Genomic DNA, 6,000 nt, shown 5'->3' with positions numbered 1-6,000 from the left:
GGGGCAAAAGAATAGAGCGAAAACTCTCTCCATTCCCCCATTCAATGCAGATGGGAAACGATGGGACACACCCTGACCGATGGGACGCACGCTAGACCGACGGAACGACTGCCTAGGTCAGACAGACGCTGCTTGGTGAGACGAGACATGGCCTAGGTATGGCCCACCACTATCAGCACGACCAGGCTATGAAAACCGAAGCATCACCACACGCAGACAGCTCTCCGCATCCCCAAGCGAGGACTTGGAAAAACCCAAAACAGGGATCTCCGCCGGGAGAGACCATCGGAGCTTCCTAAGTTGAATCGAACTGGCTCAGAAAAACACACTGAGAGATAGGTAGGGAGTGCAAGGGACGCCCCATGTAGGACCATGCTGACTCTATCATGAACAACGAGCATGGGTCCCAGTTAGACATTTCCGACTGGAGCTCTCCAAACCTCATCACTTCGAGTCATCAAGGTAACACTACTGACCCCGTCTATTTCTTTATAATCATTTCATACATCCATACACTGTATTCAATCCATACGCCCGTACCCCCGAACGATTCAGGCCTTGAACCGCCCTAGGGGCTCAGGAACTAAGCATTGCACATGCAGCAAAATGCATCACAACGCTCCGTGTTGCGTCATGAAGCGCCAGTTGCCTCATTCGACATGAGCAACGACCGACTGAGGTTCGAAGGCTGGCCCATGAAGGGCTCGAGGCCACCCCACGTCAAATAGAGCCAGGGGAGAAAAACGCAGATGAGCCCCGTGTGACCGTCGCCCGGTCTGCCCTAAAGCAGATAGGGTCATCTCAACCTTCTCATTCGATACTGAACCTCTTGCCAAGCCCACAGAATCTCCATCGAGGGGAGGTCGTCAGGCCACCCGGGTCGATCTCCGGAACAACCCAGGCATCTGCCAGGTTGTAGGTAAAGGAGCAGTGGAATGTCACAAGAGGGCTATGCCGATCCCGTCATGAACGACAGACCCAGATTCCACTCGATCATACCCATCAGCGAACTCACCTAGCGCATCACTCGAGCCAGAGCGATCGGGACAAGGGACAAAACTTAGCCCCTCTGGTTGTGAGAAACCAAGGATGGGATAACGCACACAACTCAAACCAACCCCTACCAAAGCCCAACGAGGCTTAGGGGCTCAAGACATCCAAAAAACCTAGGTCAGCGACCCTGAACTCGCCCCATCCGGCTATGCTTTGCTTCAACTACACACCAAACGCCTGGGTCTACGACCCCAAACTCACCTCGTACGACTATGATTCGCTTCGACTGCACACCAAACGTCTGGGTCTATGACCCTGAACTCGCCCCATCTAGCTATGCTACGCTTCAACTGCACACCAAATGCTTAGGTCTACGACCCCAAACTCGCCCCATGAGGATCCGTGAGCCCTGGCTTGCCCGATCCCCAAAACTAACTAAACTGACTACCTCGTCTGCACAGGCTGTGCCAAGGCCAGGATCCATGACTCTAACTTGCCCTATCCCACGGCGCACACCAATGCCAGGACCCGCGAGTTCCATCTCGTCCGATCCCTAAAGACTACCTACCTCGCTCGATCCCAAGGCACGCATCGATGCTAGGATCCACGAGCTCTGTCTCACCCGATCCCTCAAAAACTAACTGCCTTGGCTGCGCAACGACGCCTTGGTTAACAACTTCGTCTCGACTGAAAAACACGCATACACGCCCGCTGACAAACACCCCTAGACGATTCTGCCCGAATCGCCTGGAGGCTCGGGGGCTACACCCGCAGGTGCGCTCGCACGCACCCACTAACAAAATAAAAACCTCCCTCACTAGCAAAATGAAAAACCCCCAAAAAATTTTGCCTAAATCACCCAAGGGCTCGGGGGCTACACCCACCGTTAAGACAAAAAAAATCCCCCAGATGATTCTGCCCAAATCGCCCAAGAGCTCGGGGGCTCCTGTCGGGTTCATAAACCCGAGGTCCCTCACGGACCGACTTTCCAACAAAGGCTCGGCCCAAGCAGACAACGCGCAACTCATGAGCCAGCCCAAGTATCTGAACAATAGGCTAAAAGGGCGATCTAATCACTGACCGAAAGGTCTGGCCAAGGAGGAGCGACGCCCGTTTTCTGACTCTGGCCCACCTCTCTGATCGGAGGGCTCACTTCGGTCTCCAGTCCACCTCCGGACGGCCTCTTCGACTGGAAGGCCTGGCCAAAGCACTAGTTCCGGCTCTGACCCCATGTCTCCGACCGAGGTACGCAAAAATTCTACTCACTGCTCTTCTCTGACTGGCACAATCAGAGTTGATTGGGACCAACCGACCGGGGACGCCCGCTTGAAAAGAACCAGGGAACGAATGGAGAAAGCAAGGCAAAGCGCACAAGTCAAACCACAGTACCAGGGACTGTACCCTGTACACCTGTAGAAACAGTACTCTGCAACCTCCCTGACATAAACAGTGTTGTAGGCGCCGACATTTTCCCTACAGTATTATGGGCGCCATTAACTCCCATACGGTAAGGCTCCCCCTACATGTCTCTAGGCATCGATAGTGTTGTGGGCGCCGGCATTTACCGTACCGAGTGAACATGGTGAAACTCATCACGTGCCTCCGGGCATCAACAGTATAGCAGGTACCGACATTTGCCATACCCGAACAAAACGACGGAACCTCCCATATGCATCCGATATCCAACAGTGTTGTGGGCGTCTACCATCATCCTATACCCGCCGACGTGGGCAACAAGACTTAGAAGCATACGTACTCTCTCCTTCTCACTTGTAAGGTCATCCCCTTCATCTATAAAAGGGGATGCGCTCTCTCCCAACATTCAAGTCATTCCAGATTCATTAGATCGATAAAGCTCACTAGTTCACAACCACAGAACCGCTAGGTTCGAACCTTAAGCACACGTTTGGGCACTTAGCTCACAGCGGAGCTCCTGTCGCTCTCGGCCCTTCCGACCGGAGTCCGACCGGACCTCTCGTACCCTCTATCTTTCTCCTTCTCGTTTGTAACCCCACTGCAAACTTCGAGCACCTAGGCTCAGGAATAAAGTCGCCGACCAACTTAAACTGGACGTAGGGCGCGTTGCCTAAACTAGTATAAACCCTGTGTTATTGAGTGCTAGGCCACCTCCGATCACAACGTATGGTAAAACTATAAATATTTACTTGTTAATCACTTTCTGCACCGACATGTCCTAAGGGTATGGTATTTTACCTTAACTTATGAGATGATGCTCCTATTATTCCCCGTCGACTGAGTAATAATATGTTATGTTGGAGAACTGTCTTTTACCTTATTAGGGTACTGTTTAGTTCCACTTCATTTTGTAAAATTTTTTAAGAATTTTCGTCACATCGAATTTTTGGACGCATGCATGAAGCATTAAATATAAATAAAAAATAAAACTAATTACACAGTTTAGACAAAATTCACGAGACGAATCTTTTAAACCTAATTAGACTATGATTAGACACTAATTGATAAATAACAACGAAAGCGCTACAGTACCATTTTTAAAAAAAAATCGCCAACTAAACGAGGCGTAGATACTTCCTCCTATTATTCCTCGTTGTTTGAGTAACACGTTATGTTGGGGATCAAGTCCATGTCTATTCTTTGCAATTTGGGAATGGAAACGAGCTCATACGAGTACAACTTTATTGGATCGGAAGAGCCGTGTTTTTTTTTTTGAAAAAAAAGGTAGAGCCGTGGTTTGTTTGCCTGCCTGCGGTCATCCATCACCGTGTACTACATCACAAACCCCGACGCTTCTAGGTCACTACCAGCAAGAGTGGCACCGTCATTCACAACCAGAATCTCTTCCGGTGACATGGAGTTCTTTTAGTATTTTAACATTTAATATTTAGTATAATTTTTTTCTATTAAATATCTGTTAGTGAAATTACCATGTGCTATGACTAATGGTAGTATTTTATTATTACGTAAAAATATTAGAAGAACTTTACTGTTTTGATAGTGATTGGGAGGTGGCAGTTGGGGGCAGGTCGTACCGCCTGCGTCCATCCTGTAGATGGAGAACCCACTATTTGCCGCCGTGGCCACAGGCGTTGTTGTTGTACCACTGCATTTGCTTTGTTTTGTTAGGAAACTTGCATGGTAGATGATGTAAGGTTTCTCTTCTCTAACCAGCCAGCCAGGCTCGCATCTTGGGTGTAGGCCGTCACTACACAAGCTTATATGATGTAAGACTTGGTTGTTTGATTATTTGTATTGTTCTGGCCAGACTACATCGAGCTGTTGATTAGTTGTATACAACTCATACGTCAAAAGCACCCAAAAGCATCATCGCGCCAGCCAAGCTCGTGAGAAAACGAATTTCAATCTCGTTTTTGTGGAGCCAGGCTGGTGAAGAAATCTTGCATGAGCTACATGCACGAGGATAGATAAGGAGCGTATGAAATTTTTGATGAAAAAAGTTGGGTCTTATAGGCTCTCTCAAACTATGTGTAAATATGGTTATATCAAGCGTATCAATGTAGTCCTACCTAGTGCATGTGGTTATTTCGTTTTTTTAAAAAAAAAACACATCTAAGTGATGAGACATGAAGTGGCTAAAATCTATTTAGGTAACATGGAGGAGAAAACATTCCGCTAAAATTATAATCCAATTTCAAACAAGCCTCCAAGGGATAGGCATGAAGTGGCTAAAATTCTAAAATATATAAAAAAACGACGCCTGAGAGATTCGAACTCTCGCGGGGAAACCCCATGTACTTAGCAGGCACACGCCTTAACCACTCGGCCAAAGCGTCGCTGTGTTCTGAAGTGGCACACTTGTTCTTTGTAATACAAAATATCAGATTTAAACCGAAATCCAAAGGCTCGCACATGGATCATGGTATAATGCAGGCCTGCTATATGTCTCTAATCTGACATGGTTGGGCCTGGCGCACCAAGCTGCTAGCTGGATAAAAATTGCATTAAAAAGTAGATCCACAGGAAATGAATGAGCAGTGTTGCTAAAAAAATAGAAATCTCCTCCGTTTAAAAAAAAATAGAAATCTCCTAAAAAAAGAAATGAATGACCAGTTCGTAGAGAAAAAATCCTTAGAAAAACGGTCTCACACTTATTTGTGATTCTCTTTCCGGTGGTGTTTGGATTGTAGGAAATGAGAGGTAGGATAGGAAAATGAGGACTAGAGTAAAACATTTCCCTTGTTTGGATTTTCGGTGAGGGATAGAAGGTATATTTAAATATGAGACACGAAGGTTTCTTTACCCAAACCTTATAAACCAGGCAGGAGGGTGGGATGCTCAGAGATGGGTGTGGGTTATGAGTAAAAGACGTATAAAATCATAATTTTGCTCCTAGTTACGTTGTATTTGATTGATTCTCAACTTCCTTGAGAAGGGTAATAAGGGTAGTTATGGTCATTAGATTAGATTTTTATTTTCATATAGCAAACCAGGATAAAACCTTTAGAGAAAATTCCTTGGTTACCTTTGAATTGAAAATCGTCGACTTCATTACCATCGATTTGTAACTTTTGGTTCCCTATGTGTCATTATTGTTCGTTTTCTATGCCTTGTTCGCTTCGCTGAAAAGTAAGCTGAAAAAATATTGTTCGCTGATTTATTGTGAGAGAAAAACATCGTACCAATGGCTGATAAGCCAGACTCATAAATTCAAGCGAACAGAGCCGACTCATATATGCACGGTTAAGTCTCACCTAGGCAAATACCACAAACACTTGTGTGCAACATTACAAACATCATTAAGTCAGCCAAGGGCACCGTGGCCCGTTTCTGGCCTTGCGTGGTCGAGGCGAGCGCTAACCACTGAGCAGCACACGCTGGTGCTGGTTTGTGTACACGTGCGTGATAGCGACAACACAAGCCCATGCGGTGAACTCGGGGGAGACGAATGTTGATTTTGTATAGAATGTCACGATGATGGCATAGGAGCGAACAAAAGCTATAAACTAATGTCAACAAAAAAATGCATAATTTTCAATGGCACCGAAGGGATGCGTATTATCAGAACCT

The 6,000-nt window shown here is 46.6% G+C and overlaps 1 non-coding gene across 1 annotated transcript; it reads right to left on the bottom strand.

Moving 5' to 3' along the window:
- Nucleotides 1-4,684: 4,684 nt before the first annotated feature.
- TRNAS-GCU (transfer RNA serine (anticodon GCU)) lies at nt 4,685-4,766 on the bottom strand. Its single transcript has one exon. It is a non-coding gene; the product is annotated as a tRNA-Ser (tRNA).
- Nucleotides 4,767-6,000: the final 1,234 nt, after the last annotated feature.

This window comes from Miscanthus floridulus, chromosome 8 (genome assembly GCF_019320115.1).
Source record: "Miscanthus floridulus cultivar M001 chromosome 8, ASM1932011v1, whole genome shotgun sequence".
NCBI lineage: Eukaryota > Viridiplantae > Streptophyta > Magnoliopsida > Poales > Poaceae > Miscanthus > Miscanthus floridulus.
Note: the sequence above shows the minus strand (reverse complement) of the source record. Positions and strands in the feature narration are given on the sequence as shown.